At 34.5% G+C, this 7622-nt stretch overlaps 1 long non-coding RNA gene across 1 annotated transcript; it reads left to right on the forward strand.

Annotated features, from left to right (window-relative positions):
• Positions 1-316: 316 nt before the first annotated feature.
• LOC117925482 lies at positions 317-3733 on the forward strand. Its single transcript, XR_004652982.1, has 3 exons — positions 317-1598; positions 2352-2522; positions 3450-3733. It is a non-coding gene; the product is annotated as an uncharacterized LOC117925482 (long non-coding RNA).
• Positions 3734-7622: the final 3889 nt, after the last annotated feature.

Here is a 7622-nt window from a genome sequence, read left to right on the forward strand (position 1 = left end):
GCCCATGCTAGGTTTCTTGATGCATTCAAGTGGTAGAAGGAGCTTATGCCTGCTATGAGCATATCAAGGGATCAAGAGTAGGTTAAACTAAAGCAAGTGCACAGGCATTAACATTAGTATGGTTGATGGAAAGCAAGGAATCTTTTCCAGAAAGATATCTATGTCCCAGAGTCCAGGAAGGCAATCCTTCCAGACATATTTTTTTATTGTCTGAATGTGCATTCAATTTTACCCATGTGGAAGGCATATGGAACCAAATCACCGTGCAGTGCTTCTATATGATATGTGGGATAGTTTTATGCTGGTGGGTCCTGATATTTAGCAATGTACTTCATTCTTTTCAATTACTATTCTCAGGTCTCTCCATCATCAGCACCAGCTTCATCTCCTCGGTCATGTTTTTATGTTTATATGTTATGGTGTCTATCTATGTCAGTTAGGAAATGCATATCACATTTAGTTGTACATTCCTACTAGTAATGTTGGTTAGGAACTAATGTCTTAGCTCCTGAATCCTACTAGTGCCTCCTCTCCTTGGCTTCCTGTTCCCTGTCCTTTCTCTCTTAACTTAATTGCTGACATTTTCTTTAACATCTGTAGTACTAAACCTGTTATATGAATTTTTCATGAATTTTGGCTGTTTTTGTTTTTTACCTGTGACTAAGAACTAGGGCCGCAGCATGTAGGTTGGGCTGGGTTGGAAGTTAACTGGAGCCTTACTCTAGGAACTGAACAATCCTGGCACATGCACAAGTCAGCCCAAGCCTGGGCTTTTTTTTTTTTGTTGGGATGAAATTGCACAATGAAAGAGAGGTTCTAACCGTATGATTCTAATACATAACAAACTATGATCTTAAGTTTACACAAAACTAACTTTCTGATTCTTGAATTTCAGTATTATCAACCTATAAAGCAGCCACTTCAGTTGTTGGAGCTCTATGAAGATTCTCTTCTTTTCTGGAATGGAGAATTAAAACCAGATTTGTGAACTTGTTCTGCTACTTGAACCCAATCAGCCAGCAAGTAGGGAATAGTTTATTGGTTTTCAAAAAGGAACAATTATTTTTTAACTCAAGACTAATATAATAAAGATTTTTTTTTTCTTTTTTTTCAAAGAGGGGGAAAAAAAGAATCGCCCTAGGTCTACAAAAATTGGTACATGTATAGCTGTAGATTAGATCAGGCTCAAGCTGATGCAGGTATAGCTGTAGATTACATTGGGCTAAAGCTGAGTTGCATTCAGTGAACTTGCCAGAGTGGAGTTGCTTGTCGATTGGGTTTGGAGAAGGAATACTTTTTGTAGACATAAGGCAGATTTAGGGTGCAATTCTCTTTCTCCCTTTTTAAAAAGAAAAAATTTCTGGCATATAAAAACATCATGCACATTATGGATACACAAATGACTGTTTATAGATAACACAAAAACATCAGGCTGAGTTTTGGTTACTTGAGGCGTCATCTGAGGAATTGGATTTTGCAGGGGCTTCAACCCAAGGCCAACTGATGTTCAAGAGCAAGAGTTGATGTGGGTAGGCTGTTAAGGTGGTTTAAACTCTCCCAAGCTGAGGCCCTTCTAATTTGGTGAATAGTAAATATAGGTTATTTTCCTACCTTCCAATTTGTGATATATACTGTCTGAAACATGCTTAAACATGTTAGTGTGTTCGTTGCTCTGCATGTGAATGATCATAAATGAGCATGGCCATGCTGGGTTTTCTTGTAACATGGTCAAAATAATGGGCCAGTTCTTATTTCCCTGCTGGATGTCGATTAGAAAATCAAGGGCAGATTGAAGAAAATCAGGTGCATGAACATCGGTGAAGTTATGGCTGCTATCCAGCAAGCATTCTTTTCAAGAATTGTTTGTGTTTTTGTCCAAGGTCAGGAAAGCAATCCATGTATTCATGGTTGGTTTCCTATCACTGTCAAAATATGTATTCAAGTTGAACCATGTGGAAACATTTGGATTCGGGGAAGTCGACAATGCATGCTCATTGGTCACTTGTCATGTTCTTTTGCCCAAACTTTACAGTATTGTTCTGTGATTGGAATGCAGAAATGTATTGATTTGCTTGTGTTTGCTTTGGAAGTAAGCTGCATTCCATTTTTAAGATCCTGTCCCTGATGTGAATTTTAATTAGTGCTAACATGGATCAACTCTTCCTCATGCTGCAGTATGGCTTCCTTATTAAGTTCAATGGTTTAATTAATCAGCTATTGTTTCATTAGCACTCCATCATCATGTTTATATTCACATATTTGTTTAATTCTGTCTTTGTGTCTTTCTAGTTTATTGTGCATGTGCATATGGTGGAAAAAAGAATACTAATATATCCAATTTTATCATACAGGCGTGACACATGATATTCCAAAGGTAAAGCCAGAGAGAGGTTTGGGCATTACTTGTTAGATCATGTCGGCTGACTTGGACCAGGGCCTTCTGCTGCTCTTGTCGAGATATGGTCGCCAATGACCTGTGCGCTGGAATATCTTGGGATTCTTTGGGCTATTTATTTCATTTGGTAAGAATTAAAGAAAAAGATGGTCTAAATTTCACACATTTTGGAAACTTTCAAAGAGATTACGGGGTTGTTTTTTAACCCAAAACTGCTTTTCGGAACAATTCTTACTTGCTTTTAGAAACAAAATTTTATTTGAGAACTCAAATATGAAAAACAGTTTTCTTGACTCGGGAAGGTATTATACATTTATACATACTATACAAATTTCTAAAATATTTTTCATATTTTCAATTATTGCTTGAAAAATACTAAACATTAAAAATTTGTTTTTTCAAATAAATTCTTAAAAAACAATTTTTTATTTCATTAAAAGTTAGAAAATTATTATTTTTTGTTTGAAAACTGTTTTGAAAGGACCATCTCCAACCAAGGCCTATTATTGTGATATGAAATTGTATGCATACATCAGTAGTTTATGTTGATGAAGTGTATCACGTGGAAAACTAGATGGGAATGTTAGGGAGCATGTGGGGGTGGTCGGCAGTGATGTTCAAACCGAGGCATCATTTATTTAGGTTGTGGATCCAGGTGACCAGTAGGGGGAAGACACATTACCCCTCCATGGAAAAGGACTCAGACAATTCATTCAATTTCTAGGCATTCCCACTGGGACCACATTTCTCCATCTGCCATGTATGAAGTGCTTGCATTATATTCGGAGACTGATGGATCTGCAGCAACCTGATGATCCTTTCTAGCCGTCTGATTCGGAGACTCATTTCTCTTAGTTTTTCGTTATAATTGAATGTGGTATCGACAGGATGAGGGGCCCTTGTGGGTCTATTGAAGTTTGTTCTTGTGGGTATGGGGTTAGAGCATCTAAGTCATAAAGTTGGTAGCTTTCCCAGAAAGTTGTCTCTTTTAGCTTTTGAACTTTCATTTTTTTTCCCCCTTTACCTGACTAAGCCATTCTTGTTTGTTTTCTAGTCTTGCTCTGACACTGCCGGAGCTGCTCAAGGGGTGTGCTTGTTCAAGGAGCGTTTGGAACAATAATTAAGTGACGGGAACAGCTTCTGATTCAATTTTTGCTAACAACTTTTCTTAGTTGTTTGATTGCACACAAACATAGAAAAGTAAACTTTAAATTTAAATTTTGAAGCCTGTAACAGGTGGGGTTTAGAGTTGCAGCTGTGAAATTCCGAGTTTCATTTTCATTGAGTATAACAGGTACACCAATAGGCTTAACTCCTTGTGAATGTTGAACTTTTGATCTTGGCAAAAAAATGCAAGTCGAATTCTTAAAGAAATTCTTTCCAAGCCATAAGACCAATGCCTTAAAGCATCAAATCACCACTAACACGTAAAAGGGGGTAGAAAATTTTCACTACAGTTGAAATAGGTTCAAGGAATTGTTAAATTCCTGTTCTCAGCATGGAATTAGATCCTAGGGAGTTGTCTGGTATATTTTCATGAGGGGAATAGCTCACAAATGAAGCAAGCCTTAGAATTAATGTATGGAGGTGAGTTTATGAACAAGGGACCAGAGGAGGCTGTAGATTTTCTTAGGTTCTTCATAGGGAATTCAAGAGGATGGGGGTGCATCCACACGCATGAGCAGTGTAGTAAAGCAGCCTAACTCAGTTACCACTGCAAGACTACTGAGACTATCTAAAAAAATTAATTAACAAGCTTGCTATACTAGTTTTGCCTGGAGGATAAAAAGTTCAGAAGAAAGAAAAAATAAAGTCAAAGGCATAAGTGAGCCTAGGAATATGGTTGAGAAAGCAGTTGCATACTTTTCTGAGCCTAATTAGTGCACCTTTGTGAACAACGTAAGGATGCCCTCCAACTTTGGGGAAACTTACAATCCCTCTTGGAAGAACCATCCAAACTTTAGTTGGAGGCATGAACCTTAAGCTCATATAGAGGGCATCATCAATCGACCCAGAATACTCAAAGGTCAATCAAAATGTTAACCAATCATGCTAGAGTAATGCCTTCAACCATGGCTAGCAATGAGCAAACTCCTATGTCCCATCCCGTAGGAAAGCATTTGAAGAGGTCGTCACAATTCATGTAAATAGGGGAGCAATTAACTCTCAAACAACCCAAGACTTGAAGGATTTTTAAGTTTATATTTTCTAGCCTAGTAAAAAAAATTTAGAAAAAGAAAATTGCCCGCATAATCTTGACCAAACTATAAAAAGACAGTTTTTATCAAAGAAAGTCTCCTCAGCAGGACCTCAATAAGGGGAAGTGAAGGCAATTAATGCCCTTTCAAGTGGAAATGTTCCTCTCGGGTACTCGGATTCAGGTTTTCAGGCTGATAGAGACATTCACAAGTATACTTCTTGTTTTGTGTTCACTCTAGGTGGGGACACTATTAGTTGTAGAAGTGTGAATCCATCTTGTATTGCTGACTCAACTATGGAAGTTAAATATATTGCTAATTCTAAGATAGCAAAGGAAACTTTTTGACTTAAGAATTTCCTCATAGGACTTGGGGTAGTACCCTTGGTTGTACCATCATACTATTTTGTTATTATAGCGAGGCCACGACACAGTCTAAAGAACCAAAAAACCATTGAAAGGGTAAACACATAAAAAGGAAGTATCACTTGATATATAAAATAGTAATGAGAGGAGATGTCACCAAAGATGATAATATCGATTTTGACGGATATATTGATAACCCAATTTTACGGATATATTGGGAAATATCGGTGGATATGTTGACATAAAATATTGATGAAATGAAAAATTGATAAAAAAAAAAATCATGAAAATGTTTGGAAAAACTATAAAAAATGATATAAGAAGTAATAATAGATATTTTGAAGTTATTTCATTGGAGAAATTTATTTATGGATGATATAGTTTGTCATATTTGATAATAATATCGTGTGCATCAATAAAAAATATAAATTTTGTAAGTGTACATTTATTATTAAGTTACATTAAATACTGCTAGACAATATTATTATGACATTTTATCACAGTATGTCGAATTTTAAAATAAGATTAATATTAAAATTATAATCCATTTAATTCAACTGTATTCAATGATATAAAATAAATGATAACATATGTATATTTTTTAATATTTATATTTAATTAATATATAAATGATATAAAAAATCTGTTAAGAAAATTTTCATGATAATTTTTACATTTTTAGTGATCAATTAAATGAAATTTAAAAATAAAATAATTAGAATGAATTTTTTATTAAAAATATTATTTTAATATTTTGTTTTTATATGAGTTTTAGTATATATTTATTTTGGTGCATTTAATGTAATTAAAGGGTAAGCTTGCTTAGTGGTTACCCAAGGTTTTGTTTGAACCTTTTGTTTTGGGATCAAGTCTCAATACTGCAATAAGTTGATAAAAAACCTATAAATTGCCAAAATTTTTGATAAATAATTGAAAATTTGGTAGTTCAATAGTTTTGTGCCATATGTCTGATAAATAATTGAAAAATTGGTGGTTTGATATTTCTATGCCATATGTCACTTTGGAGACGTCCAATACCTGAAATTTCACCAAAACATAAATTTCTTTAAAATATTGGCGATGTTTCGTAATTTTTTCGTCCTTGGATGTCACTATAGAAAAGATAACTTCCGTACGGACTTGAAAAATCCCTTCACCAAGACTATATCTACTAAAAGTCTTTGATAGACATAGAGAGAGCATGTGTTTATGCATTAGGGCTAGTGGAAGTTTGTTAGGATAAAACCCTTGAAAGCATGATATGATGTAATAGAATATATTTTCATTAGTACATTTATTTATTATGATGATTCCCTTTTTCTATATTTCTTACATTGATTGTTATCTGAGTATTCACTCTACCATTTCTTGCATTGTACATGATTTGGGTACATTAGGAATTGCATAGACGATTCAAGTCATGAGTTCCTTATAAGGTGATGTTTACATTTGATTCATGGATTTATTTAATCCGTCAAAGATTGTAGTACACTATATCCTAATTGGAATGATGAATTACCTTGATCATTATGATGGTTTTTCCATAGTTAGTGCACTAGTGTGTATGGTTATATATTGAATATGACCTACAATGAATCATGACATAAGCAATTGGATAGTCAAGATTCTCCAAACTACTTTGGTATATAGATTCTCAATCTTGAAAGAATATTGAGCTAGTGTTAAGGTCACTGGTGACTTTGATTTATGGGTAAGACCTAAAGGTGGTTATATATGCCTTATGGAATGAGTCACTATTGATTAAGATATGTGACAATAGGTATTCTCAATAGAGGCACCATGATATCACATCGGTTTAAGACGGAATGTCCCATTAAGTAATTGTAAGGACATGTAATTAGGAAAATTATGCTTATAGTCATTCGTTAAGTAAAATTTGACATGTGATATTTGTGAGCTAGAGTATGTCAACTGATCACATGATAAGAGAATTTGTAACTCAAGGATTAGAAATATAATCTTGAGAGGATGATAACACATACTTCATTAGATTATAGACATTAGTTCATAAGAAGTTTACATGCAGTGAATAATAGGATCTTGGAGTATAGTTAACTTTTTGTAGTAGGATGTTGAATTAACTTCAGAATTGGATTTCAAGGGAGCTTGTATTTTCTTATAGGTCTTAATAGTCTCCACTTGAGCTCTTAATTCATGATGGTATGGTTTTGGAGGGGGTTTTAGGTTTCTAGTTCATATGAGTGTATAAGGGTGCTTTGGTAATTACATAAGCTTGCACTAGATCCTTTTGAATGGTTTTTTTCGGCTAAACTAATTAATTAATTGAAACCCAATAAGACTAATCAATTAATTAGGATCTAAATGAGGTAGATTAAGTGACCTAAACCTAAGTTGAGCTTAAGTTAATTAAGCCCATAAGAAGGCTTATATAAAACCCCCTTAGGGGTTTAGGGCTTCATTTTACATTCTTGTTTTTCATACTCCAGAGACAATATCTTTGCCTCCTCTCTCAAGAGAATACCATATTTCTCTAGTGCTTAGATCCATGAGAAAGACTGATGAGACAAATGGTTTCTTGGTTGGTAAGGCTTGTGATTCATTCTACATGACTTCATCGACTTGGAATTGATCTAAGAACATCTGGATCTTAGGTAAAATCATCTTAACTTCTAGTTTTAAATT

This window comes from Vitis riparia, chromosome 11, assembly GCF_004353265.1.
Source record: "Vitis riparia cultivar Riparia Gloire de Montpellier isolate 1030 chromosome 11, EGFV_Vit.rip_1.0, whole genome shotgun sequence".
NCBI classification, from domain to species: Eukaryota; Viridiplantae; Streptophyta; class Magnoliopsida; order Vitales; family Vitaceae; genus Vitis; species Vitis riparia.